The 27,054-nt window shown below is 40.4% G+C and overlaps 1 protein-coding gene and 1 long non-coding RNA gene across 2 annotated transcripts in view; one reads left to right on the top strand and one right to left on the bottom strand.

The window, feature by feature from the left end:
- LOC120537212 overlaps positions 1-27,054 on the bottom strand; it is a 69,268-nt gene that overhangs the window by 20,940 nt on the left and 21,274 nt on the right. The window lies entirely within an intron of this gene.
- The window catches only part of lpar4 (lysophosphatidic acid receptor 4), a 125,743-nt gene continuing 124,998 nt past the window's right edge, over positions 26,310-27,054 (top strand). The window contains exon 1 of the mRNA XM_039765974.1: positions 26,310-26,527. The gene's annotated coding sequence lies outside the window, so the exon portion shown is untranslated. The remainder of the gene's footprint in view (positions 26,528-27,054) is intronic.

Genomic DNA, 27,054 nt, shown 5'->3' with positions numbered 1-27,054 from the left:
TTTTCATTTTAAAGATCATTGATTTTTATCTGCTTATAATGGCTCTTACGTCTTCAGATCATCCTGGTCTGCACAATTTAAATGGAAAGCACTGTCTGCTGAGCATAATGACAGAGTACAGCCTTGATCACCATCTCATCTGAGAAGGGTTACTCTGCAGGAGCGTCTGCCGCCAAAGGTGGCTTGCAGATGACAATATCTAACTTGTCAAACTAATGCAAATGAAAATTATTCTTCCCCCCTTATGACTGGACCTTTTAAGTGCTGAGTAGTGACGAGTGAACTCTGCTGAGATTTCTTCACTGTGAGTTCAGTGATATCATTGAAATGTGTGGGAACTTTGCTGAAGTCAATGAAATGCATTTACTGTAAGTCAAAAGGGAAGGCTAGTCCGGAGTGGCTTATGATGGTGCAATGATGTTTTAATTATCCCTAAGGGTTAGGGAAGCATCTGCTGACTATGATGGACCAATTACTGTGGCCAAAAATGCAAGGTGTGAGGTAGCTGTGCTAACCACTGCACCACTATGTCTGAAACGATAAAACATACAGAAGGAATGGTAACCTCGAAAAATACAGCAAATGGTCACACACTAGCAATAAGTAAAGAAAAGATATAAAATATATCATTACACTTGCAGAGTGCTGGTCTTGGGGCACACATTAGCAGAAAAATAGAAACTCCTTGTAAACAGTAATACATCTTTAGTTATTATTTTTATATAACAGAGTCGCACATGTTTTCTTTCTCTGGTTGATGAGGCTTGTTTTAGATCATAGATCCAGCACATGGCACATTATGCATGCCAAACAGCCATGTAGTGATGCACTGCCAGCCCACAGGGATCAGTTCTATATATCCAGTGGCAGTACCCATATTATTGTCATTATGGTCAGATAAAGTAACTCTCGAGTTAATTTTTTTTATATATGCATGGCAAAAAGCTAGAGTACTGATCAGCTCAAGACATTACACATGCCCAAAGCAGGCTTGGCAAGAATCGTTTGGTAGACATGCGTGAAAAATCTAAGCATGGCTGCTACAGCTCTACAATATCTAGAAATACAAAATGGCCCATTCTTGTCTAGATTGTTTTAATGTTGCAATGTGATTTCTTTTTTGCAGTGGTCTCTCACATAAGCTGGCCTATAATATACAGCACAGACATATTTACAGCAACAAAAAAGCTATAATTTATTTATTTTTATTCTAGAGTGAAACAGCACCAGGGCACCCTACAATTACAGAGATACTCTACTGGCAATGTAACCTGCAGAGACTGGTGTGGCGTGAGAAAAAATGTTTCTTTGTGGGCAGAAATTTTCAGTTACACTTCCACACTTACCATTATGTAATCTAATAATGCTTTAATATGAAAATAATGTGTATGCATTACAGAATACAGATTAAAATGTGTGGATTGTTTACTGAAACTATTGAAGTGCATACAATTTATTAACTCATTCATTAAGCTGAACAGATATGCTGTATGCTACCCATGACCAGAAGTTAAAACAAATTGCATGTGGAACATCATTATGCATTTCATTTGAAATAATACATTACATACAGTTAGATTATTTAAAAATCATTGAAAGTTGATTTGAAAGTAGTACAAATCACATCTCTGTGTTGGCATTGGAGTCAAAAACCAGAGTTGAAGAGAAACTAAACTGAATTTTGATTATTCCTGTATGTTATTTATTCATTGCCTGCTTTTTCTCTGATATGTGCCAACAATTTATTATCCATAGACTGTACTTTATTGTCCCAGAGCTATGGAGAAAGATGGACTGACACACAAACACCAGCAGCAATAAACTGTTATTTGTCATGCATGCCCGTCAGTAGATCACCCTCTAGGCTTATCTTAGGTAGGTAATACTATCCCGGGTTGAGAGGGGCTGTTGGTGCAAACCTTATCCTCTTCTGTTCCCTCCACAATGCTGAGATGATACCCAGTGAGGACAACTGACTCCACACCTTCCAGTTCCCTAGCTATACTGTATATCACCTAGAAGGAGGTGTTACTCGATACAAGAGTGCACCACAGGATGGAGCTTCTAGCCCAAAGACTAAAACAGGCACTGCAAAGCCTAGAGGAGTTACCTAGCCACAACAAAACCCTTTTTGGTTTATTTCTGGTGCCACTGAGTGCATATATTGTTTGCACTTTTCATTTGATTAAACAGAACAACCAGGCTGATGTCCCAACATTTCTACTTGTGGACCTGCAATTCTTCCATCGACCACAGATGTTTTATTAAGTTTTTTGTGATGGGGTGGAGTCTGTTTCTTAGCTTGACTACACTGTCAGTCTTGGGAGATGTCCAAGAAAATCTGTATCTTCCTCAGGAGAATTACCTTCTTCATAAGCTTCCATGCCATTCCCTTTCCAATCCAAAATGTCTGCATCCTGTTGAGTGGAGTTCCTTTTACGCTCGGCTTGACACCAGCCTATTTTCTTACAAATCTGAGTCACGTCATGCCATCAATTGAGAGCTTACACTTTCCTCAAAAAACAGAGAAAATGTTAGTAATTCATTATCACAACTCAAGGTTATTTTCCTATGGGAATCAAATGCTGCACTTTCTAACTAAATGAAATATACTAAATCCTACTTATACACTGCACTCCTGTTTAGCTTGATGAAACGTTCAGGCTTAGGGCCTATTACCTGAAATCTATCACTTGAAAAGATTAAATTATGTCAAACAAAGTGCTGTTGGGCCAACCAACCTTTGTAAATTGATAGGGACAGTGGGGGATAGGTGATTCTTGACTTGCTTCTTTGTGTGCTATCTTGCATACTGAAGAATAAGAGTGCATGGCCATACCTTATAGGGAACATTGTCGACAACATGTGTTCTTTGAAAATTAAAGCATGGCTGGGTTAAATGACTTAAGCTATTATGCCACAATGACAGCTTTTGGGGTCTAAAGACATATCCATTACTGCATACTAACTATTTATTAAATGAACCCAGGGTAGCACTATGATATAATGCCTTGCCTACAACCTAATATGGAGTTCAGCCAAAGGTTGCCCATTTTAAGTTTACTGAATGTATAGAGTATAAACAAAACTGTAAAATAATAAGACATTCTTATTTGAACTTAAACAATGGATGACGGAAAAGTTCCGGAATTGAAGGAAATACAGATGAACCAACCTCTATAGTATCCACATTTTTAAGTTAGATGCTTTTTTTCTGTACCTCACATCGAAGTGTACTTGATTACATTTAAAGTGAAAATTTGACTAAATATTGTTACTTTGGAAAATATTTGGACACAGTATTTAAGTAAACACCCAAATAGCTCAATGGACATATTTATTTCCCACCTTGCATTAATGGCTTGGAGTTTGCCTTCTTATTTATTCACTCCACTGAACTGTTCCTTAGATGAAGAGCCCTGGTTGTGCTCATAGCTGCTGATCTCACTTTTCTTGGATGTCTATCAAGAAAAAGCTTTGTGGTTACAGCTTCCATCATTTCCACAACTAAAAGCTTTGGGATCAAGCGAGAGGGAATGGGGGTGAAAGTAAAGAATGGGACCTCTTGTTCTGGTCTTTGTGTAGTAGAGACAGATAAGCAATGAGAATTTATCCTCAGGCCTCTATAAAAGACGAGAAAGGCTTATTATGCTAATCATTAAAAGAAAACCTTTTTTTCTAATGATACATACTGTAGTAAATTAAACCGTCTTATAATTTTTTGCTAAATGCATTCTCGAAGAAAGTAAATTATTAGAGAAATCAAATATTATCCACTGCTTTTCTGACTCATTTAAAATTAAGCAATACTGTAAAACAATCTGCTTTCATTCTGTAAAGCAGGCATATCTGCATCTCACTGTTATTTCCTGTTATGAAATGCCCTGGTTTTTGAAAATCTTCTACTCTGTTGTGCTTTCTGATAATGTCATGGATAAAACGTTCTATATAAAAATGAAATTTATCTCAATTCTATGGTAATTTGTTTCACGCTGTATGTCACAGTATAAAAAATAATGTTACATTGATTCAAGTGGTTGTCCTGTCTGTTTACATCAAGAAAAAAATCTTGTTTTCAGTGACCACATCCTTCCTCTGGTGTGCAAAGAAACAGGCAGCACATGGAAATGATTAGCCGTGTAAAGGACAACCAGCTCTCATCACAGCCTGCGCACCGCACATCTGCTTCTACTCACCCCGAGCTCTCGAGGAGAGGTGTGCTGGGCGCACGAAGGCCAGGACTTTCACCACTCCTCTCGAGCAGCGTGGCTCTCCATAGGGCTGCTCCGTGTGGAACAGGGAACTGTTTAAAAAGAGAACAGGCGTTTATTTTGGTTTCAATTGGATGATGAGTCAGCCATGGCGTCCCACAGCTGTGAAGCTGTTCACCAACCCCAAAGAGAGCAGCCAGCGCTGTTTTTTTGTTTTCTGCTGGTTGTGACTGAGTGAACAAGAATATTAAGGGAAGCTGCAACCTGATCACGAGGCATTCTTTACTAGCAGAGTCCACTTTAAAGCAGGAGACGTGTGTCTTATCTACTTGGAAGAGGCAAAAGGCTTAGATAGATAGATAGATAGATAGATAGATAGATAGATAGATAGATAGATAGATAGATAGATAGATAGATAGATAGGCTGTATATCTCCAGTGGGAAATTTGGCTCTTTAAATAAATAAATATGCATATAGATAAATAAATATATACACCTACACTATGGTCTGAACACACACCACAGAATGACTAACAAGAAAGAACACTTCTGACTTGGCAGTCCCAGTTCCAGTGCGTCATTATGCAGACATATTGCTGTTGGTATAAAGGAGCCCCCATAGCGTTTCTTGACACACTTCTGCTGAGTAATTTGTTGGCTGAAGGTCCTCAGTGTTTGTGTGTCAGAGAGAGGATATGCAGCATTGCTCATAATGGCACTCAGTTTTGTTTTAATCCTCTCCTTAGCTACTACTTTAAGGGGGTCCAGAGTGTGTCCTATAACTGAGCTTGCCCTTTAAATTAGCTTGTTGACTCTCTTGAAGTGATGTTATCAGCCCAGCACACCACAGCTGAGAAATCTCAATGGCCATCACTGAGTTATAGAAGATGTGAAGGATGTCACTTCACACATTAAAGGAAGGCAGTCTCCTAAGAAAAAAGAGTTTGATCTGCCATTTCTTATACAGCTGCACTATGTTCTGAGACCAGTGCAACCTGTCATTGATGTGGACCCCCAAGAACGTGTAGTAGTGTACCACCATTACATCCACTCCCTGACTAGTGACTGGACATAGAGGCTCTTTGGTGTGGTGAAAGCCAATAACCAGATCACTGATTGTGCTGATGTTAATTTGCAGACAATTCTTTCTGCACCAAAAAGCAAACTTCTCCACCCGACTGCTATACTCTGTCTCATCTCCTTTATCAATACAGCCCCAAAGTGCAGAATCATCTGAGAATTTCTGCAAGTGACATGACCTGGTGGTATATTCATATTTGGAGGTGTACAGAATGAAGAGAAAGGTAGACAGGACTTTTCCTTGTGGTGCTCCAGTGTTGCTCACATCCTTATAAGAGACACAGTCTTCAAGTCGCACAAACTGCAGTCTGTTAGACAGACAGTCCATTACCCAGAACACCATGGGCTCATCCACCTGCATATCTCTGAGCTTACCTCTTATTAGGATCTGTCTGTAACTGCTGTTAAAAATTCAAGTAGGATATAAAGAACAATATAAAATCATAAATAAATTCCAAATATAAAAACAAGAATTAAAATAATGTATTAGTGATATATACTACCAGGACAGAGTTTACTTCATCACAATGACGGCTGAGAAATTAAATCCAAGCTAAATACAGTGGAAAGTGTGAAAAAATTGTAGATTTAAGAAATGAATGGCAATTATTATTTTAAAGCCTAACATGCACACCCAATAAAAAAAACATACTTAGTTCGATGCCATTTATTGTCATCTGGCTTGATGATGATAACGGGAGTCAACAGACCACTTCTGTTGGTGTAGACAAAACTCCATTCACAACATGACTTGAAGAAACAAGCCTGTGTGTTTGGGTCAACTGGGAACCAAGTACCCCATAGTTATTAACAAGCCTCTTTTACTAAAATAAAACACCAGTTTTCTAGAAAGAAGTTCAGCTCAATTTTTTAAATGCACAAATCTTCACAGGAGGTCGGCAGGAAATGTCACTCAGATTCCCAAAAACAAAGCAGCCCAGCGATTGTTGGTAAGCAAACCAAAGGCAGTTTCCTCAGCTTTTAGAGTACATTGTGCTCTTATATATATAAATTGTAGGCACTATGTCACTCTTCAGAAAGTTAAAAAACCAAGCTTGTAACTGAGGTTGAGTGGCACCATGCTGTTTAAGATAATGTAAGGCACTAAGCAGGACTCTTTTTCCCAGGACACACACCATCAAAAAGTTTCCTGACCGTGTAACAATCTCCTGATACGGGGCATGATCACTACACTTCACCACCCGGAGGGAAGTGGACAATGTTTGAAGGATATAATAGAATTAAAAATATTTGGTCTTCAGTCCCTCTTCTCCCTTTTACATGCCCACCAATACCTGACAGAAACCAGATGGTAGTTGGCTTGGTTAAATAAGCAAGTGTATTGTATCATTATTTCTCCGGACGCCCGCCACCAGATTCCATACCCCCAGCGGCAAAATCTTAATGCCCGGTTTGAACCACACATAAAGGAAAAAGGATATCAAAAAGAGAAAGGTTGAACATAGTCAGTGTGACACGGCGAATAATCCTGCAGTACACTTCTTACTGCATGATGAAAGGAAAAAAACATATCTCAGGCGAATATGGTTTCCTTTTTGCTATCCTGATGAATTTTAAAACACAAGTCCGACTCACCAACAGGAGCACCTGGAGAACCTCAGGTTCATATACCGCAACCCCTTGCCTCTTCTCTGGGATTCGCCTCTCAGTTTCCAACTTCGGGGTGGCCACCCACAAATAGTGGACGTCCCTGGGTCAAGTCTGATCGCGATATATTCTTAAGCATGGAAGCTGAGCTCCTTGCCTTCTGCTTCTCTTCCCTCTTTTCCTTGGTTTGCCATTCCCCTTAAAAAGAAAAGTTTCCCGCAGAAACATCCATTTCCTGCTTAGATGTCATAGCAACGTGACACCTGCACTAGTCAGCTGGAATCCTTACCGGGTGGGGTCCTACCAGAACTTGGTCGTTCATAATCACGCCTGAAGGGATCTTTCTTAGACAACCTCCAGGCTATATAATACAGTGAAGACGAGTCCAGAAAGCCAACCCACTTGTAGTGTTATGTAGGCTTGCTAAAACTGTTTTCCTTAAAAAAATGAAGGCCTATAATATCTCCCCTACATTGGGTTGGACTAATAATGGACTTTGACACCACGCTATATGAATCTTTCACTTTAATAGAGCAAAACAGTTTATTATTTCTATTTTGAAACAGGGGAAGCCCATCGCACTCAGAGCAACAATACAATACACAATACAATTTATTTTTGTATAGCCCAAAATCACACAAGAAGTGCCGCAATGGGCTTTAACAGGCCCTGCCTCTTGACAGACCCCCAGCCTTGACACTCTAAGAAGACAAGAAAAAACTCCCAAAAAAATGTAGGGAAAAAATGGAAGAAACCTTGGGAAAGGCAGTTCAAAGAGAGACCCCTTTCCAGGTAGGTTGGGCATGCAGTGGGTGTCAAAAAGAAGGGGGTCAATACAATACAATACACAGAGCAGAACAAGTCCTCAATACAGTATAACAATAAAAATTTTAGAAGTACGAATCAGAATTTAACAGTAGATAATAATATGACACACATCAGCTAAAAGGTACAAAAAAAGTTCACTTTATTGAACAAAGGATACATGTGCAAATGTTAAAATATGAGCATAAAACAAAATAACAACAAATCTGCTATCCGCCTGGACCATCAGGCATTGCACCATGTCTGTGTAGTAGGTCGATTTCCTCCCATGCTCACCACAGTACTCACACCATGCACTCTGTTTATGTTCCGTCTCTATCTCTGTCAAGAGAAAAACCGAGCAACATGAAATACTACTACTACCTAATTGTCCCTCCATATAGACAAAGATAAAAACCAGCATCCTAAACTCTACGTTAGTAGAACAGCAGCAACCGTGTAGAAGACAAACTGAGCAGTTCCAAAATATTTAATGAAAAGGTGCATTTATAAAAGACACCTAAACCCAAGTACATTGGGTGCAGTTCCAACAGACAAAAGGTGATCATTCCACAACTTTGGTGCAAGAATGGAGAAGCCTTGTCCAGTCTTTGCACCACTGGCAAGAAGAAGGACAGTCAGCAGATGGCCAGAAGCAGAACAGAAAGTTCTTAAAGGGACATATGGAGAGTCTGAAGACCAGAGATACTGAGATGCCGGGCTATTCAGAAAATTGTAGGTCAAGACAAAAGTTTTGAACTGGAAACTTTCAGTTACAGAAAGCCAGTGGAGAGACCAAACCAGAGGAGTAGTACGAGTGAAGCTCAGAACAGAGAAAACCATTCGAGCAGATGCATTCTAGATGAGATCTGAATGCTTAGAGGACAAACTCAAGAAGGAGAGTCCTCACAAGGCAAATACAAGACATCTGACTTTGAAAGGTTGAGTTTAACATGATGTGCATTCATCCATGATGACATAGCAGAGAGACAGCTTGGCTGAAACCTGTGGATTATAAGAGGGTAATAAGAGGAAACTCTGTGTATCATCAGCACACGGGTACTAGGAGAACTCATGAGAAGAAATATGATTAACTAAGGAATAACTGTAGAGAGATACAGAAAAGTGGGCTCAACACTGATCCTTGAGGCCCACCTGTGGAAAGTTACTGTGGAGAAAACCTGACCTGTTTTTCTCATGCCCGATAAGAGTTAGTCACACTTTCTTTTTAAAATATTGTCCTTGTGCTAAGTACATACCATAATAATCCGATAACTCACTTAACCCAATTTGAGATTACATAGAGCCAGAGTTCTTCACACAATACTGGACAAAGGACAAAGACCAGTCCATTACTGGGCCAGCTCATACACACACACCAACATGGGGCCGAGTTAGAATTACCAATCATATCTTTAACATAAGGCAGGAAACTAAAGCACACCAAGAGAACAACTCAAGCAGACATGAGAGGAAAACCAGATGTTGGAGTTTGTTACCACATGGGGGCGCCACTGTGCCCCAAACTGCAGACACAGTAATACCCAACATAAATCCAGGTTCAAATAAAGGGTTTTTATTTTCTACTCTCTTCTGTATATCGATGGCTCAAACTTGTAGATCATCAAGAGCACTAAGTTCCTTGGTGTTCACCTTGCGGAGAACCTTATCTGGTCCCTCAACACTAGCTCTATAGCCAAGAAAGCCCAGCAGCGTCTTTATTTCATGTGAAGGCTGAGTAAGGTTCATCACCCACCACCCACAGTATACTTAATTAGTACTGAAGATGTCTAGTCAAACATAGTGACCCATTCTCATCACCTTCTACAGAGGGACTATGAAGAGTATCCTGAACAGTCAGTGTTGCTGTCTTGTTTAGGAATTGCATTGTCATGGATCGCAAGACCCTGCTGCGGATAGTAAGGACAGCTGAGAAGAACTTTGGAGTTTCTCTTCCCTCCATCATGGACATGTACAACACATGTTGCCAGCATTGTGGAGGATCCAAAGCATCCCACACATAAACTGCTTACCATCTTGAAAAAGGAACCGAAGCATTCACTACCAGAATATATAATAGTTTCTTCCCCTAAGACATAAGACTCCTAAATATTCAGGGACTAGACCAGTGGTCCCCAACTCTGGTCCTAGAGGGCCCCAGTGGTTTCAGGTTTTCATTCTAATCCTTTTCTTATTTAGTGACCTGTTTTTGCTCCTAATTAACTTCTTTTGAATTAATTTTTTTTGACTTGCTCTTGAAAACCCAGACCCCTTAATTGTTTCTTTTTCCTTAATTAGCAGTCAAACAATAATGAAATACAAAATGAACCAAAACATGACCAGCAAAATGTCTGCTATTGTACAATGAGAGCAGCAACAATCCATGGAATTAAAGAACAGCACGCACTGATACAGCACATTGCTCCACCCACCACATGACAAACCAACTCAGCATCCCAGATTAGGACCCGAATGCAGCCATGCGACGGGTGACACCTCAGCACCACACTAGCTCAGATGGAATGGAAAATTATGAGTTTTTTTATAGTGGCTGGAGTGCCAATTCTGCCTCCAACCCCACAGGTTTTTCCCTGCAGGTTGGAGGGCCTACATGCAGGGCTGGATGCAGATTAATGTCATACCCAAGACGGAGCAATTGCAGGTTAAGGGCCTTGCTCAAGAGTCCAATGAAGTAGAGTCTGATTGCCAGTGCAAATCCCTAGCCTCAGAGTCACACTCTCTATAATTAACAACAAGAAGCAGAGCCTAATTAAGCAACAGGTTGGAGTGTAATTGGTTGGAGTTTGAGGCCCTGACTTAGTCGGTCTCTTGTTGGCTCACTCACTTTACATTTCACTTCTGTATCGATGCCATTTAAGGAAAAAAATGAAACAATTCAGAGGATCGATGAAGAAACTCAGGGGAACAAATCTTAAAAAATAAGTCAATTAAAATTAATTCAAAAGAAGTTAATTAGCAGCAAAAACAGTGCATCAATTAAGGAAAGGGTTAGCATGAAAACCTGCGGCCCTCCAGGGCTGGAGTTGGGGACCCCTGGACTAGACCAATAAACACCTTCCCACACAACTAGGTTACATCTTTATACTTATCATTATATTTATTTATTAGTATCCTGTTACCTTCTTTTTACTTCAAGTGTCATGTTTACATCTGTTCTTTCTATTAGGATACTCTAATATATGGCACAACCTGTTACTTTTTTACACCCTTAGATATCCTAAATGTGTTTTGGTCAGCACTGCACTTTGTCTTGTTTGTATCCTAGTTTGTCTTTGTACTGTCTTGTAATGTTTGCACATGTTTGCACACATGCATTTTACATTGTTATATGTAGTTGCATTGTAGTTTTGTGTTCTAGGTACCTTTGTGCTCCAGTTGGAATGTTTTTTCGTGTATTAACTATATATGGTTCAAATGATAATAAAAGCTTTTTGGCTTGACTAGAAATGGGAAGGGGTGGAGACAGGAAAGTCATCTGGCTGTAAAAATCATGTTGAAATCCACAGTATACGTAATTAGTACTGAAGAAGTCTAGTCGAACATAGTGACCTCATATAGAAATGATAATAGCAGAAGAAGAAGAAAATGTCCTTTATTTAGAGCAACTGGTAGAGTCCCACATGCTCTGGTTATTGGAACATCAGCTAGGGTCATTTACATATATTGACTTTGAAGCATTTCAATCACCCTAATCAGCATTCAGATAAATGGTAGAAGACAAAAAGACCCCTCTTCCATTAAATATTGTTTAAAGTGCCAAAATAATTCATTATTAAGCGTTGTGGGTAAATACCCGGTGCTATGAATTACAGTTGAGGGTCCCAGCTGGACAAAGGCATGACCTTGGGACAAAGGTGCCGAGGGATGGACAAGTAGAAACTGTAGGCCAGGAGCAGTTCCATCCCCCATATTTTAAGAGACTGTGGTCCGCTGAAGGTGTCACTGCTTTGACACCTTCAGAGGTTCATGGGAGCTGGAGTTCCAGAAGTGCAGTCCTGTTGGAGTCCCTGGGTGCTGCAAGGGGGTGCTGTTGGGGGAGGACTATGCTGGTTCTCAAACAACCTGGAAGATCTCCACATAAGTCATGCTGGGTCACCAGGAGCTGTTCTGTATCCAGCATAAGAAAGCGAAAAAAATGTCTTTGTTTCTAAGAGTCTTGGCTCTGTTTTATTCTCTTTAGTGTGAGTTGGATTACAATTCCATTATTTGAACCCATAAGTGTGCTGAGGATTATTGGGTCTTGAGTTTGGAGCTCGGTGGTGCCATCTACTGGTTACACTGGTTAAAGAAATAAGACTTCTTATATGTAAACTGTTATCAGAGATCAAACTATAAAGTTAATGTTATGTACATTCTCATTTTCTAATATAAAGTGTGCTGGTACAAATAATGAAGTCAGGATGTTATCATTTAACAGACAAGCAGTTTCAATCACTTTTCTTTTCTCTTACATTAATACAAACAAAGCCTTTGTCAATTTTGTGCTATGTGGAAGTAAACGGCTAATTTTGTTTAAAGCCTTATTCAAAACAGACAAAGCCACTGTTTAAGGTCTTGTTGCATATCAGTAAGTGACAGCAGCTGTTCCTAGGTAGTCACTTTTCTACGTACGTCCACATAACACACTGCTCCATCTTCTCAAACAAGCAAAACACTTACACGGCAAGTCCACAGACTGTCCAAATGGTTGTGCCATATGGATGAGTTTTGATACTTAATATTAAAAAATGAATTTATTTCATGTTTCTCACTGATTGGAAGATTTACTTAATGGACACTGGTCGTTATATATGCTACACTTGAACGGTGAGGCGCTGCAAACTTTAGACTGAACTTGAATACCTTGTTAGCTGTCACATGGTTAGGAAACATTCAGCTAATTAGGGTCAAAGTATACTGAGCTGGGAAATCTGTTATTTAGAGGTAAATGCTGTTCTCTGCTGGGGAACAAGAAATGGGTAATGAAAAAGGATAGAACTTGTAATTACTCTGCATTCAAGACTCAGGCTAGAGAGTTTAAGCCCAGCGGGTCGGTGATATCTTTAACTCTCCTCCACTCTGGAGGAGACACCTTAACATGAGTCTGAAGGTGAGGATACACAGAATGCATCTAAGTGGCAACAAGGAGAAACGCTGCAGTCAACACACTTTTCATAATGATAAGCAAATGAGGTAATATTAATATTTTATATTAATTTAGCAAAGGAAATCAGGCAATATTGTTAATATGGTTATGCTTGGGATGTGTGAATATGGCTGCTGTCTAAGATCAGCTAATGGCTCAGTGTAGATTTAATACAAGTGTTCAGGACCTGCAACAAGAAAGAAAGTAAAAAATAAAACCAGCAACAACAAAGGAATGCAGTAGAACAGAATAAAAGTGAGTTTTCAGTCTTCTTGAACACCAACAGAACCTTCACAATATGGACTTTCAAAATCAGGGATATCTATAAGAATGTTAAGCTTTAAGCTCTGAAATCAAGGAGGCTGGGGATCTAACTTCCTAACTTAACTGAGGAGTGTCGTACTGCAGAGAAATCCCAGGAGGACTGCAGAACAGGAAACATCTCTGATCTGGTCAATAGAGGAATGTCTGAGTGTGTTTGTGCTGAATGGTATTTTCTGGCACTTGAGAGATGCTGAACGTTAACAGTATGTGTAAACTGAAAGGTTATTTCCAAAGTGACATCATTATTACTTTTTCCTTGAGTGCAGCCACCTTCGTTTGTGATAAACTAAATATGTTTGATATAGATGACTGAGAATGTTCATAATCGTTATGAGGCAATCAAGAAAATATGGAATGAATTTTGCACATGCTAAATAAAAACAGCTGCATCGGTCCCCCCTCTTTTAATAGAGTATTTTGATATACCTCATAACGGCAGATGTGAACCATTTGTTCTTGCATTCTTGAGTCGTGTGATGTGTAAACCTGAACTTTTGTTTCTTTGCTTATTGTTACACCTTTGCCTCATGTTTGTGAAGAAGCTTTTCTGGGTTGAAGTGGCTGAAGGTGCCATGTGAAACAGTCCACCTTACATTTAGGCGATATCCAGATTCTATTACTATTCTATTACCATTTTTCCGATTAAAATGTTTGTGACAGCTTAGATTAATTTACCACATGATTTCTTAAACATTATATATCTCAGAAACAGCCTAAGCCCCTCAATTATGGGTAAGTGTTTAAAGTGTTTCTTTGTGCCGGTCCCAAACCCGGATAAATGGGGAGGGTTAAGCCAGGAAAGGCATCCGGTGTAAAATTTTGCCAAATCAATATGCGGACAACAATACAAATTTCCATGCTGGATCGGTCGAGCCCCGGGTTAACAACGACTGCCACCAGTACTGTTAGCCAACAGGGTGCTGGTGGAAATTGGGCTACTGTTGGTCGAATAAGGAGAAGAAGAAGAAGAGGGGGGAGACGTGTCCGGAGGCAGGAGGAGAGGAGGAAAGTAAAGAGAGTGGAACTGAGGGTAGGAACTTTGAATGCTGGCAGTGTGACTGGTAAGGGGAAAGAGTTAGCAGATATGATGGAGAGAAGGAAGGTTGATATATTGTGCATGCAAGAGACTAAATGGGAGGGAAGTAAGGCCAGGTGGATAGGAGGCGGATTCAAATTGTTGTATCATGGTGTGGATGGGAGGAGAAATGGGGTAGCAGTTATTCTGAAGGAACAGTATGTCAAGAGTGTTCTAGAGGTGAAAAGAGTGTCAGGCAGAGTAATGATTATGAAGCTGGAAATTGGAGGTGTGATGATGAATGTTGTTAGTGCATATGCACCACAAGTTGGGTGTGCAATGGATGAGAAAGAAGATTTTGGAGTGAGTTGGATGAAGTGATGAACAGTGTACCCAAGGGACAGAAAGTGGTGATTGGAGCGGATTTTAATGGGCATGTTGGTAAAGGGAACGGTGGAGACGAGGGGGTGATGGGTAGGTATGGTGTCAAGGAGAGGAATGAAGAAGGTCAGAGGATAGTGGATTTTGCCCAAAGGATGGACATGGCTGTGGTGAATACTATTTTAAGAAGAGGAAGGAACACAGGGATACGTCCAAGAGTGGAGGAAGATGCACACAGGTAGATCACATCCTATGCAGAAGAGTCAATCTGAAGGAGATTGAAGACTGCAAAGTGGTGGCAGGGAAAGTGAGTTAAGCAGCATAGGATGGTGGTCTGTAGGATGACATTGGAGATCAAGAAGAGGAAGAGAGTGAGGGCAGAGCCAAGGATCAAATGGTGGAAGTTGAAAAAGGAAGACTGCAAGGTTGAGTTTAGGGAGGAGGTGAGACAGGCACTGGGTGGTAGTGAAGAGTTACCAGACAGCTGGGAAACTACAGCAGATGTAGTAAGGGTGACAGCAAGAAGGGTGCTTGGCGTGACATCTGGAAAGAGGAAGGAGGAAAAGGAAACCTGGTGGTGGAATGAGGAAATACAGGAGAGTATACAGAGGAAGAGGATGGCAAAGAAGAAGTGGGATAGTCAGAGAGATGCAGAAAGTAGACAAGAGTACAAGGAGATAAGGCAAGGTGAAGAGAGAGTGGCGAAGGCTAAAGAAAAAGCGTATGATGAGTTGTATGAGAGGTTGGACACTAAGGAGGGAGAAAAGGACCTGTACCGATTGGCTAGACAGAGGGACCGAGCTGGGAAAGATGTGCAGCAGGTTAAGGTGATAAAGGATAAAGATGGAAACGTACTCACAAGCGAGGAGAGTGTGTTGAGCAGATGGAAAGTATACTTTGAGAGGCTGATGAAAGAAGGGAACGAGACAGAGAAGAGGTTGGATGATGTGGAGATAGTGAATCAGGAAGTGCAAGGAACTAGCAAGGAGGAAGTAAGGACAGCTATGAAGAGGATAAAAAATGGAAAAGCCATTGGTCCAGATGACATACCCATGGAAGCATGGAGGTGTTTAGGAGAGATGGCAGTGGAGTTTTTAACCAGATTGTTTAATGGAATCTTGGAAAGTGAGAGGATGCCTGAGGAGTGGAGAAGAAGTGTACTGGTGCCATATTTAAAAATAAGGGGATGTGAAGGACTGCAGTAACTACAGGGGAATAAAATTGATGAGCCACAGCAAGAAGTTATGGAAAAAAGTAGTGGAATCTAGGTTAAGAAGTGAGGTGAGCAGCAGTATGGTTTCATGCCAAGAAAGAGCACCACAAATGCAATGTTTGCTCTGAGGATGTTGATGGAGAAGTTTAGAGAAGGCCAGAAGGAGTTGCATTGCATCTTTGTGGACCTGGAGAAAGCATATGACAGGGTGCCTCGAGAGGAGCTGTGGTATTGTATGAGGAAGTCGGGAGTGGCAGAGAAGTACGTAAGAGTTGTACAGGATATGTACGAGGGAAGTGTGACAGTGGTGAGGTTTGTGGTAGGAGTGACAGATGCATTCAACGTGGGGGTGGAGTTACATCAGGGATCAGCTCTGAGTCCTTTCTTATTTGCAATGGTGATGGACAGGTTGACAGACGAGATTAGACAGGAGTCCCTATGGACTATGATGTTTGCTGATGACATTCTGATCTGTAGTGATAGTAGGAAGCAGGTTGAGGAGACCCTGGTGAGGTGGAGATACTGTATGCTCTAGAGAGGAGCGGAATGAAGGTCAGTAGGAACCAGACAGAATGTGTAAATGAGAGGGAGGTCAGTGGAATGGTGAGGATGCAGGGAGTAGAGTTGGCGAAGGTGGATGAGTTTAAATACTTGGGATCAACAGTACAGAGTAATGGGGATTGTGGAAGAGAGGTGAAGAAGAGAGTGCTGGCAGGGTGGAATGGGTGGAGAAGAGTGTCAGGAGTAATTTGTGACAGACGGGTATCAGCAGAGTGAAAGGGAAGCTCTACAGGACAGCAGTGAGACCAGCTATGTTATATAGGTTTGAGATGGTGGCACTGACCAGAAAGCAGGAGACAGAGCTGGAGGTGGCAGAGTTAAAGATGCTAAGATTTGCATTGGGTGTGACAAGGATGAATAGGATTAGAAATGAGTACATTAGAGGGTCAGCTCAAGTTGGATGGTTGGGATACAAAGTCAGAGAGGCAAGATTGCATAGGTTTGGACATGTGCAGAGGACAGATGCTGAGTATACTGGGAGAAAGATGTTAAGGGTAGAGCTGCCAGGGAAGAGGAAAAGAGGAAGGGCTAAGCGAAGGTTTATGGATGTGGTGAGAGAGGACATGCAGATGATGCGTGTGACAGAGCAAGATACAGAGGAAAGAAAGATATGGAAGAAGATGATCCACTGTGGCAACCCATAATGGGAGCGGCTGAAAGAAGAAAAAGTTTAAAGGAGGAGATCTGCTTTCATAACATAACAGGGGACTGTAATTTTTGTCACCCGTATAATGTTCTGCTTGCTCTTAGAACATTGTAGTATTATTTTGTGATATTTGAATTATTATTTAATTAATGAAAAAAATATTTTCAGTTTTTCACTTGTTTACTTTTTCTTGTCACATTGCATGCATTTGTCAGGCTTGTTTCTAGGTACACTTTGTGCTGCTTATTTATGCCTCAGTTCAATGACACACATATATTTAAGAAAATGGCTTAGTCATTTCTCTTACCAGAACTTTTAATTATGGGTGGAAAGACTCTTCACTATTTCTCAGAAGAATTTCAAATGAAAAAAATCTGATATTTGGACATAGCCAGTCTGTTTTGACCTTTATTATTGTTGAAGTCCAATCGATCGACTTTTATCAATTAAAACAATGAAGTTTCTCATATACTGCCCAAATACATCTGTATCATTTCTGTTTTGACCAAATTATATATTTGAACAGACTGACTAGTAAAGGAATACTCCCACTAGTTATTTTTTGGGTGTTGACATGGCCAATTTGGTTTGGCCTTTATTAAAGACAAATTGATCTACTTCTGTCAATTAAAACCACAAAGTTTCTCATCTGCTGCTCGAACACTTTTCATTAAATATATTAATAAAAAAATCTCACATTATTTGTGTCATAATCCACATATTGGAACATCCTGTCATATGCTCACAACATACCAAAACGTATGCATTTTTTTGTTTTTGTTAAAATATTGATAAATTGGTACCCCTGAAAAAAGGGAGGATCCAACATCCAGGAAGCCTGTTCATGTTGGGTTGTGCTTTTGAATGTAAGACAGGACTTTTGACCAATGAGTCTGGGGAGGGAGTTCAAAAGTGTGCATTCATCATGTAAAATTGGTGTGTTTTGGAAAGTCATGGCATGCATCTGTAGCTGACAGGATGATGTTTCATGTGGTTCAGACATAGCACTCTGCTACTAGACACTACAAATTTAAGACGAAAAATTAAAGGGAAAAATTAAAAGCAGGGAATACCTTCTGCACCATTACAAATCCTTAAAATCAGAAAACTGAGATAAGCAAAATGTGAATGTCATAATAAATGCAATAAAATAAGCCAAGAATGAGAAGTAGTCTACAAAATAAGTAAATTAAGCGGATTTTTTAGATTGAGTAGAAAAGGTATGAAATCTCATCTTGAGTTAGAAAATCATACCTCACAAAAGCCTTCAGTTGAGGTTGGCGGTAGGCATTCTTCTTCTTCCTCAGTTTTTGAAGCCTTTCAAACGCCTTTTATCTGGATTAGACAGGCCAGATCAGGTTGGGGAGCACGCACAAGAGCATGTTGCTGCACCCTCCACGTGACAAAACAGCACCCATTTGGCAACTCCCCAGGCAGACATGCAGTCCCACACTCCAAAAATGACCATCTATCTGATGCAGCCATGCTGTTACGTGGGTGTTCCTTTGGCCTGGTCCAGCCTCAACAATGAGGGTCCTTTGAGCCGGATGACTCTTGAGGAATTGCACCACATGGCCATAGTGCTGTAAATTACGCTCCCTCACAATGCAGGTAATGTGCCTCATTTGGGGCTCGGTGAGCAATTGCTCATTTAACCTGAAGTCAAACCAGTGGTACCCAAGGATTCTCTGAAGAGACACAGTACCAAAGGAATCCAGTCTTTTCTCAGGTCACTGGATAGTGTCCATGTCTCAGTAAAGCAGGAAGCACCAGGACTCTAAAGACTTGGATCTTTGTCCTTTTGTAAATTTATCGGGAGCACCACACACCCCTTTACTGCGACTTCATGACTCCCAATACTTTCCCAATCCATCTACTGATTTCATAGGAAGAGTCCCCAGAGACATGAATGTCATTGCTGAGGTACAGTAAGTAAACCTGTCGTTGAGGTTGACATTCTCTCTGCAGACAGACACACTGCTGATGGCATGTGCCCAAAAGGTCTTTATCCAAGACACTCACAAGCCCAGACACTCAGACTCATCACTAAATCTCTCTCTGAGCCCTGATCAGAGCCTTCATTGACTCTGTGATGATAACAGCATCATCGGCAAAGTCAAGATCAGTGAAGCTTTCTTCACCAACAGATGCCCCTCAGCCACTGGACCCCGCAACCCCGCCCAACATCTACTCCATGCAAGCATTGAACAGAGTAGAAGCAAGAACTCACCCCTAACATACCCCAGAATCAACTGGGAAAAATGCAGGTGTTTTACCTCCACTCTGCACAGCACTCACAGTACCAGTGTACAAGTCGACCATGATATCCAGCAACCTTGAGGGGATCCCGCTAAGTCTCAGGATGTTCCATAAGGCAACTCGATCAACTGAGTGGAAAATCAACAAGGTCTGCAAAGAAACTTCTGATATTCACGTTTGTGCTCTATGAGAACCCTTAGTGCCAGGATGCGGTCAATGGTAGACTTCTTAGGTGTAAAATCAGACAGCTCTGGTCACTGGTAGGTGAGCAAGTAATCACAGATACTACTGAGGATGACCCTAGCAAGGATTACCCAACACAGAAAGCAGTGTTATCCCCCTATAGCTGCCACAATCCAGGGGCCTCATGTATAACGCCGTGCGTAGAACTCGCACTATAACATGGCGTAAGCACAAAAGCCGAAATGTGCACAGATTCCTGCATGTGGATTTTTCTGTGCGTACTCCAACTTCCACGTTCTTCCGCTACATAAATCTCGATCAGCGTGAAAACTAACGCTCGTGCACGAGCATTATGTAACGCCCCAAAATCCTCCCAGAATTACGCCTATTTGAATATGCAAATCAATATAAATCGCCCTTAAGCGCAGCCTTCTGTGAAAAGACAATGGGAAAAGCACAGGAAAATATAAGAATTTCAGCGAATACCAAGTGGAGGCAAAGGAAAAACATACTATTTGTTCAAATAAACCGTGGTATAATCAACAAAATGAAGTTGATCGAGTGACATAGCGTGTTGGAGAAACTTGAAAGCTCACATTCACAAAATCGCACAGTGCCGGAAATAAAAAAGAAGTCACATATCAAAGTTGCCGTGAAAAGAAGAGTTGTAAGCCCACTGTCTGAGTGTCATATGAAAGTTTATTAGGGTACAGAGAAAAAAGGCACACGGTGGGGAAAAAGCACGAAATGTCAACTTCAATCTCGACATTTCCACTTTAATCACGTAGTTTATTTTGTCATTTAGTAGAACATCATAAACTTCATCTTAAAATCGTTTAATTAACCAGTTTCTCAAATCACATCGTAATTAAAGTAGCACGTTAAATGCTTTGTTTTGTATTTGATCTTCTACTGTATGTGATCTATGTGTGTGAATCACTACTTGCTTCTTAAACTGGCTCTCTTCCTCCAACTGGACACAGAGTCCATTACATTCGTGATATTACAGCTCTCTGAATAACTAAAATACTGAGATGTATACGTGATGTAATTTTCATGATGATAGGAGCTAAAGCACATTATTAAACATGTGTTTCATGAGCCTCGTGCTCATGACAAGCATTTATCTTTTGCGAAATTTGTCGCTGCGTTTTTAGCTGTGTTGTTATTTTCTCTTTCTGTTTTATATTCAATATTGAAGAGTCCTTGCTTTTCTTTCCCCAAGTAACCGATCGCCATACAATCAGTTCTGTAATAGACGTTAAGCCATCTGTAAGCTTAGCGCCGATTCTTCAAAACGGAACATTGAAATATCTTCGTAGTACATGTTTAATTATTCTATCCTTCACGACACTCCCAGTGAAGAATATAGATTATTTAAATGAAGTTAAAGTTTTATGTGTATAATTTAACAAACATATTTTGCTGCATTTCACCTTAAAAATATGTAAATACGCGCTTTATAAAGTGGCCCAGGTTGTGCGATATTATAACTGTAGTGCAAGTTTACAGTGGGGTGATTGTATTTATAAGTACAAACCGTTCTACAAGGAGCAATTGATTGGCTGCATTTAAAGTTCTTGGGATTAAACTGTTTCTGAACCGCGAGGTCCGTACAGGAAAGGCTTTAAAACGTTTTGCAGTGGCTGAGACAGCGTGTCCTTAAAGCTGTATACCGATAATTCTCTTTCCGATCAGCTGCTGCTGTGATTCACACTCAGATACAGTGATATAAATACTCCGAGTCGTGCAGTGAGAGTAATATGGAAAAAGATGATCCGCTGTGGCAACTCCTAACGGGAGGAGCTGAAAGAAGAAGAAGAAGAAGGTGCAGTGAGAAGTAACAACGCTAAAGCAGTTATGGTATTTGGAATACTATGACTGTTCCCTGGACCATTATATTGTTACAAGTTAATTACAATGAGATGCATTACACTAATAAACAATATGCGGTTAGTTTCTGTGTATTTATAAAGCCGCGTCATGAAAATAATGAGTAATCACACAAGAACAGTAGCATTGCTTTGACGCTGGGTGCCGCCAGTTTGCAAAACCGAGCGGAGAACTTGCGTATGACAAGGCATGAGGTACCGTGGAAAAGTGCGTGGCTTTACGCCAAGTGTAGGTTTTATACATCGCGATTTGAACGTGGAAAAGTTCTTACGCAACATTTCTGTGCGTACGCACCGTTTATACATGAGGCCCCAGGTGATCACCCTTTCCTTTCCTGATAGGGAAGACACATCCTGTTTTCCAGTCAGTTGGGATGACGCCATTTTCCCAAATGAAAGCAAAGATTGTTTGCAATACCAGGAAGACAGCCTTACCACTAGCCTGGAGAAGTTCACCCCAGATACCACAGATCCCTCAGTAAGATTGGGTGGTTCACAGCTAATTGGAGGATCAGTTTCAAGAACTGTGAATCCAAAGATGTCCAATGTCCTAGCCTGAGGATCAGCTTTAAACAGCTACTCTAAGTAGCCAGCCCAATGGGTCACAATTGTAGCATCATCCATAAGGATCAGACATTGTGATGAAATCTATTTTTATCAGCATAAAGAAAGTACAGAATTAAAACTACAGCATTAAGTCTGGTGTTGAACTCTGCCATCTGCAAAATTTCTGAGAAACAACTGTAATGAGAATGAAATGAGTTTAAATGATATGTAACCATTCAAATAAAGATGGCTTTGATGGCTGTGTAATTCAATTATTTTCTAGTAATTTAGATGATATCTATTATCCTCAGTAATTGAAAGTAAATGCCTGAAAGTGTATCTACAATACATTTTGTACTGAAATTAAATATTCTTCCTCTGTGATCAAAGATCATGTCTGCTTTCATAAATCAAGTGTTTTTTAAACTCACAGTGGTGCAGAAGTCAATCATACTCTGGTTAGGGTCACCCAGTTCTACTCCAGATGAACTGAACCCCTGTGTTTTCCTTCATTGTGGAAATTGTTGAGCTGCATGCCCTACACTGCATTTACATTCTGAACATTCCAAGCTCCAGACAAAGAGAAAAATGACAGGCCTGGCTTTTGCCCTGGTGTGCCTTCTTAGCTGTGTATGATGAGAGAGGCTTGTGGTATTGTGTGGTTTTAATAAAGACGGTGTGGCTGTGGTTCTGTGCAGGTGTTGGTGTATGCAAAAGCATGCATGACCAGCCCAGGGTTTAATGGACTGGCCATGCATTCACATGCAGATATGTGAAGTTCAGTCAATTTCCTTGTTGGTACTTTGGGTTTTGAGATTGCAACACTTGCAACCCTTGCAACCGATTAACACAAAAAACAGAAACTGGACAGGAATTGAGAGAGAAGAGAAAAGAAAGAAAGAAAAAAAAGGAGAGAAGATGTGGAGGTTAAAAAAAATGAAACACAGCACAGTAGAGAGTAGGGAGGGAAAGTGGGCCCTGTGGAGGAGCGTGTGGACCCGGCACTCGAGAGGGCTGAAGAGGGTCACTCTGGCTGAATATATCTGAAGTAGCAGGAGTGACCCAGTACTCAAGGGATCCCACATAAGGTCGAGCAGGAGTCAAAGGAGTGACCTACTGGGAGCCTGGGGTGACAGCAAGGACCATAGCCTGTGTTTAAAGGTTGGCTGTGACTGCTGGTGGATGTCTCCTCTGGCTGCAGAATCCCAACCAGGGTAAGCAGAGGAGATGTCCGTTTTTACAGTAGATGGAAGTGCTGTGGCTTGTTTTTGTTTTTTAGAAGATTTCTGCTTTTGGGACTTATAATCTCATTTTAACGGAATACTTATTGTTTATTGGATTTCAGTATCCACTGATCAGTTAATTGTATGGATTATTATTTATTTATTGAAGAAGCATTGCACTATTAGCACTTTGCTGTGGATTTTGTTTGTAAAAAAACACAAAGCACTCGCACCTATCTTCTGCTAACTATGTGTGGGTGTGTGTGTTCTCATTTGTACAGCTCATCCTTAGTTTATGACTATCGATAGTTCCAGTGATATCTAGGTGCATATGATATTACATATCTTAATTTTCAGAAAGCACTAGGGGGCTTTGCCCCCTGCTTGCTTTGCTTACCAACCCCCTTGGCCCGTGCTGCATGCTAGCCTTTTTATGCTTCTGCCACTCGCATATGTGGATGCGGATGTACAATTTTTAAACAGATTGTTATTTTCATGGGAATTGTTACATATGCATAAAAGAACTAACTATTTTACATTATAGTGAGTAATTAACCATATTAAAAATAGTAAAACGTAATAATTTGAAAGTAAATTATATTTCATGTTGTGTTAGAGTTATTTGTTGCGTAATACAATTTTGTTCTTTTTGGCTTTAAAATTAACATGCAAATATATTTTAAACTTACACTATTACTGTAAAACTTCAGTAAAAACATTTTTTTTAATTACATTTTCATCAATATTGCATTGAATTTTGATTCTGCGCTTGGACTCAAATATTTTTCAAATATTTGGCCCTGAGATTTGTTAATTGACTTTGCAAAAGCTACTCTAATGGGAAACTGTTAACATTTTAATACGAATGGCATATCAAGATCTCTTTTGTTGTCTAATGTTATCCGCAGAAAATGTACTACATTACCTTTCTTGGATACATCCTTCTTTCTACAGTAATTCATGCGGTGGAAGATTGGACGGTGTTAACAGTTGTAGTTATTCTTCGGGATATTGTAAGTTGATGTTTTCATCTTCCGCACGATCACCACCAACTGTTTCAGCACAGTCTATTGATATGAATTTAACCAATTTGCAGTGTAACCGATCAATATTTTTGGCGTAAATTTTTTGACTTCATTGTTTCTTGGTGCTAGGATTGCCCGTGTACTCATTTTTTCTGTTGATAACCCTTCGTGATGAAATTCTTCAAAAATATTTGGACATAATACGTATTCTTTAATTAGGAACTTAAAGTGAGGAAAATGTTAAAATGTATAAGAGCTGAGAAAGCAGGAACTGTGACTGTCAAAAGCATTCACATGAATGAGAGGAGAAAGGACCATGGGCATCATTGAATATGGTTGAGAAGAAGGGCGTGAGTTGAAAAAAATCTCATGGCCAAAGTCTTGGCTCGCGGGACTTGAAAAAATCTCTTGATAAAAATCTCGTCTCGTCCTATAATTTTTTATATAATAGAGAGATTTGACAAGTTGGCTGGACAATAAATTAACAGAAGTGGGAGTTTAGGGTGATGTTTATAGATGGCTTCATCAAAGGAAGAACCCCAATCAGACATTAAGAGTGGTGTTTTAAAGAGGTCAGTATTAGGGCCTCTGCTATTTTTAATATATATAAATGATTTAGATAAGGGGGCGGCATGGTGGCGCAGTGGTAGCGCTGCTGCCTTGCAGTTAGGAGGCCCGGGTTCGCTTCCTGGGTCCTCCCTGCATGGAGTTTGCATGTTCTCTCCGAGTCTGCGTGGGTTTCCTCCCACAGTCCAAAGACATGCAGGTTAGGTGGATTGGTGATTCTAAATTGGCCCTAGTGTGTGTTTGTGTGTGTCCTGCGGTGGGTTGGCACCCTGCCCGGGATTGGTTCCTGCCTTGTGCCCTGTGTTGGCTACAGCAGACCCCCATGACCCTGTGTTCCAATTCAGCGGGTTGGATGATGGATGGATGGATGGATTTAGATAAGGATACAAGTAACACGCTGGGTGAGTGTGCAGATGATACCAATCTTAGGTGGATTGGCAGATAATCTAGAATCTGTTGAATCATTACAGAGGGACTTGTACAGGCTTAGGGAGATTTTTGACAGATGAAGTTTAATGCAAATAAATGTGAAGAATTACACATAGGAAGTAAAAATGTTAGGTTTGAATACACAATGAGAGGTCTGAAAAGGAAATGTACACCTTAAGAGAAGGATTTAGGAGTCATAGTGAACTCAACACTTTCTATTTCCAGGCAGTGTTCAGAAGCCATATATCCTACACTGCAAAAAATGCATATGCAAAAACTAGACAAAAAAACTTTAAATGAGAGTTGTTTTGCTTTTATTTAGCAAAAAAATCTGCCAATGGGGTAAGCAAAATTTACTTGACAAGATTTCTCAAAACATGCTAAATAATTGTAAATACAAGTTTTTTGACAAGTCAATAATTCTTACAATAAGAAAAAAAAAAGATTTAACATCATGATATAAGTACTTTTCACTTGCTTAGATTTCATTTTTTGCAGTGTAACTACAGAGTCATGGGGGTCTACTGGAGCCAATTCCAGCCAACACAGAGCGCAAGGCAGGAAATAAACCCTGGGCATGGCGCCAGCCCACCACAGGGTGCGTGCACACCACCAAGCACAATTCAAGATCTTTCGACTGTGGGAGAACATGCAAACCCCAAGGACCCGGGAAGTGAACCCAGGTCTCCTTACTGCGAGGCAGCAGCACTATCCACTGTGCCACTGTGCCTCCCCTGATAAAACATGCAGTGTGATATATTAACTTCTGTGATTTTAAAAATTCATATTTGTATAATAGGTGCATAATATTTTCTTTTAAACAATTTGATGTCATTGCTTTTTGGGGTAATGTATGCTGAATACATATAGAAAGTTTTTTTTTAAGTTTTAAAATAACTTTTTTTTCACCCTGGCCACACTTGGCCACCTTTAAGCTCTTTTGGTTGAAGGAAGGAAGACTTCCTGCTCTGTGTTTATAATTTGAGTGTATCTGAGGCAGAAGAATTTCAAAACATCCAATTTCATTTCAGCTGTTCACAGAGTCTTTCTGGTGTGCTGACGCCGAGTTGTGTTACACGGTAGGATGACCTCACTTTGGCCTGCCATGAGACCCCCTCCCTGCATCTGTCGGTGAAGTCAGCCGGTCTGAGACCCTCTTTTTTTTTGGACTCCCAAACGTGTGTCTCTGGCTGTGCATGCTGCTCAGCGGCTTTTGAGACAGGATGCAGTGAGACCCACAAAGCAGGCATTGATTACGGACTTCTGCAAGCAAGAGAAAGAAGGAGAGAGCAGCAGGAAGCCAAAACTGCTTCTCCACGCCAGCCGGTTTTTATCTTTTGGCTGGGGGAGATGTGTGCCACATGGCAGGACGTTAATGAGAGAGACAGTTCATCTGACAGAAAGCCACGAGTTGGTAAGTCAGCTGTCATTGGTTTGTTTTTGATCCATATGGCCTGTGCTTTGGTACATCATCTTTACTTTAGTATTGCTGGAGTAATGCTTTACTGTTTTTGATAGATTTCTGCAAGTTGTCACTAACCATACCTCAGGACAATAACGGAGTAAATTGTTTAAATGCAACACTTATACAGTAGGAGCTAAGACAAGACTAAAATAACAAATAGTTATCATGGAGTCACAGAAAATGTAAGCATTTCTTACTGAATACAAGTCTTTATGTTTATCTGTTTTCACTGATTGAAATGTACGTATAGACGTGAAACAGTGTTCCCCTAGAAAAAAGAATGTCTACTAGATATTGATGGTGTAAAGAGATAAGCTGTGCTCCATATGTGTAGCTCCATCATATCAAACAGCACCTTGACTGATTCATTTTGCCTGTTTAAGTCACTCTATTTGAGAACAGTGTGCTATTTTGTGAGATGCTCATCAAAGATTCATTTCTAGTAAATCATGTGTTTTGAAGTAGAAAATTCCTGG

This window comes from Polypterus senegalus, chromosome 10 (genome assembly GCF_016835505.1).
Source record: "Polypterus senegalus isolate Bchr_013 chromosome 10, ASM1683550v1, whole genome shotgun sequence".
In the NCBI taxonomy this organism is placed as follows: domain Eukaryota; kingdom Metazoa; phylum Chordata; class Cladistia; order Polypteriformes; family Polypteridae; genus Polypterus; species Polypterus senegalus.
The sequence above is the reverse complement of the archived record's forward strand: the minus strand, read 5'-3'. Positions and strand labels throughout refer to the sequence as shown.